Consider the following 3,493-nt stretch of genomic DNA (forward strand, 5'->3'; position numbering starts at 1 on the left):
AGTGTGACAAAGAGAACTACTCAGAGAATCAGAAGGACTAAGCTGCAATTCTTTCTTTGATTTTTCACCCGATATGCCATGCTTGCCTTGGCAAATGTGTTTTCTCATCTATATAAGGTGAAGTTGGGACCAGATAATCTCTAAGTCTCTCTCTCTCTCTCTCCTTTTTTTTTTTTTTTCCCAACCATGCCACTCGGCGTGCAGGATCTTAGTTCCCTGACCAGGGATTGAACCCTGGGCCCTTGGCAGAAAAAGAACCAAGTCCTAACCACTGGACCTTCAGGGAACTCACCTCTAAGTCTCTTTAATGTCCCAAAATTCCAGACAAAGAACACTAGACAGTCTCCATACGTTTGTCGCTCAGTCATGTCCTATTCTTGCAACCCCATGGACTGAAGTCCGCCAGGCTTCTCTGTCCATGGAATTCTCCAGGCAAGAATACTAGAGTGGGTTGCCATTTCCTTCTCTAGAGGATCTTCCTGACCCAGGATCAAACCTGTGTCTCCTGCATTGCAGGCAGATTCTTTACTGTCTGAGTCACCAAGGAAGCCTACTCAGTTTCCCTGTTCTTAAATAAGGAATTCAGCCCAGATGCATTTTAAATCTGTTCAGTTCTGAATCCAGAGCTCATTCTTAGAGTCTAACCAAAGACTTGACACATAGCAGGAGAATAATACATGTCTATGACGATTGATTCTTCAAACTTCTCCATTCTAACACCCCCCAAATGTGCTAAATATACATTTAATTGTGTTCAACTGGGCTCCTGATTGCCCTGATGTTTTTCCAAATAGGAGACAGACCTCTGATGCAGAATTTTTGCCATGATACCCTGTCTGTGTCCATTTCCTGGACAAGCACATGGTCTTGCTATAGCCAAAAAGGTCTCTCAGCTGCAAATAAATGTTTACTGGAAAAAAATATGATCAAATATGTTTCACTGGTAACCCAGGACTCCTTACACTTCCCCATCAGTCCCAGTGGGAGAAGACCACAGGAATAGCGACTTGCGTACATACAACTGTTTTTGAACTCTTGACTTGCCAGACCCTTTCTGGAAATTTTGGCAAGGCATGCTACATGTGAATTCAGAGACCTGAGTCTGCTATTAGGCACTGGGAACAGAGCCAGAGTCATAATGAAATTATAGTCTTGGCACCATGGGTCTCCATCTTTGGGGGTTCAAAGACCTCTTGAGAAAACTAACTGAAGCTTCTATATGGCCCCATTGCAGAAAAGTGCAAACATGGGCATGCACACATGAGCACACACACCATGGTCATTTTTTAAAATGCTAAACATGGAGCAAGGTCCCACTTCTGCAGAGGGAAGTGTTCTAAAGGACCCCCAGTAGAGCCAGACACTAGCTTTTTGCCACATTACACAGACATCTGGAGGGTTCCTAGAGAGAGGCCACAACAGCTGGGATTCTGGGGACATTAGTAGGATTTGGAACCAGTATGGAGGCGTTGGGATATGTTAATACCCAGTACAGATGCCCTGGTGTAAACCACTTAGTAGCAGACTTGCAGAGACACATGAAATTTTACACACACATTCAAGGGGATTTGGGGACCTCATAATAGGGGTTCATGGATATCAAATAAAGAATCCTGGAATGATTTGGGCTTTCTTTCTGGGAAGAAAATAAAGCCACTTAGTTACGTGATTTCAGTGTGGTTATTTTACCTCTTAAGCTCTGAGTTTGCATCTGTACAGTGAACAGATAGGACATACATGCTACCAAAGCTCCTTCCTCTTCAACAGACCTACAGTCAGCAACCTAGTGGTCTGGATTCAGTGTTCTTTAGCTGCTTGCTTGTTGAAAAATTTCAAATGCTGCCTCCTCCAATCCTTTTAAGGAGCTAACTTGGGTATAAATACACTGGTATGGGGTCAACCTGGCAGAACAGCTTTCTAAAATGAGTCACAAATTGCCATGAGTTAAAAACTTGTTTTGTAGCCATGGGAGTTAAAGGACAGCTGGTCACCAGAGTCTGGAAAATGACCTTTCCTGGGTTTGATCACGTTGTTGAGTCATACTTTTGGCCTCTGTTACTCCAAGGAAAGCAGTTCCCGTTTCTTTACCTTCTCCTCTTCGATCCTAGTTGCAGATTGAAATAGTTTCACAGAAATCTGGTCCTGGAACTCTGCAAAAGTTCTGACCAAAGTAAGTTGAGAGAAGGTACTTTTTCCTTTATCAATAGACAACCTTCCCTCATTCATTTGTGAGTTACCTGCACAAGTATACATACTCCAGATGATCTCACTTTCTTTCCATCTTTTTTTTCTCTCTCTCTTCCATTGCTCAAGTGGCTTTTGAAGTCCCACACATACTGGGAGGCCAAGGCCACCATGTTGCACAACTTCACTTCCTTCTGTCTGCATGGTGTCCCTGAGGTGTGCAGTGCGACGGCACTCCAAGAAGCTTCCTTGATAGACTCAAAGATTCTTAAGGATTTTCCCTGCCTGTCCAACCTGGAAGCTGCCAAGTTAATAACTTCTTCAGGGGTTGCTCTATATATGCGTGTGTGTTTAGTCGCTTCAGTCATATCTGACTTTTGAGACTCCATGAACTGTAGCCTGCCAGGCTCCTCTGTCCATGGGATACTGCAGGCAAGAATACTGGAGTGGGTTGTCATTTCCTCCCTCCACGGGATCTTCCCAGGGATTGAACCCATGTCTCTTGTGTCTCCTGCATTGACAGGTGGATTCTTTAACACTGTGCCACCTGGGAAGCCCTAGAATAGGTATTTTAAACCAATAATATTTGAAACAATCAGAGAAGACAATGGCAACCCACTCCAGTGTTCTTGCCTGGAGAATACCAGGGACAGAGGAGCCTGGGGGGCTGCCGTCTATTGGGGTTGCACAGAGTCGGACATGACTGAAGTGACTTAGCAGCAGCAGCAGCAGCATTTGAAACAACGGGTTAAAATGCATAGCACTTTGGCACATTATGTCATTAGCATAAGCCAGAAACATATAGGGGGAATTACATTTATGAAAATCAGTAATCATAGAAATGATAAAACATCATCCTGGCTAGAGCTCAACTTCAGATACTGCCATCTACCCATTAAGGTTCAAGAAAAGTCCATAGTTTTTTGTCTGGGGGTAAATCCACGCAGCTTCTGAGTGGAGCTGAAATGCACATATTTTTCATTGATTCGTCTTAAGCTCTTAAACCTCCTCAGAAGGGTAATCAGAGATCTGACAGCCTGTCCTCCCTTTCTGGTGCTACATTAAGTCCTTAGAGCACATCAGCAGCTCATTAAGGCAGAAGGTCCAGTCCAGGCCTTGGGTCTGGGAGCTGGGACCCGGGCAGGAGGGTTCTCACAACCCAAGCCCACGACGAGGGATACCTGTCTCCCCTTGTCTGCTGGGACAGGATCAGGCTCACCAGGACTTCATCAGCCTGGTGGTTGTTTGTTCTTCTTTTTTAATTCCTAAAAATGAGTGGCTGACAGCTGGGACCAGCTTCCTGAATCCC

General features: G+C 44.6%; 1 non-coding gene across 1 annotated transcript; it reads right to left on the minus strand.

Annotated features, from left to right (window-relative positions):
• Positions 1-212: 212 nt before the first annotated feature.
• TRNAK-UUU (transfer RNA lysine (anticodon UUU)) lies at positions 213-286 on the minus strand. The gene has a single exon. It is a non-coding gene; the product is annotated as a tRNA-Lys (tRNA).
• Between the last annotated feature and the right edge of the window lie 3,207 nt (positions 287-3,493).

The sequence above is a fragment of the Capricornis sumatraensis genome, chromosome 4 (genome assembly GCF_032405125.1).
Source record: "Capricornis sumatraensis isolate serow.1 chromosome 4, serow.2, whole genome shotgun sequence".
NCBI lineage: Eukaryota > Metazoa > Chordata > Mammalia > Artiodactyla > Bovidae > Capricornis > Capricornis sumatraensis.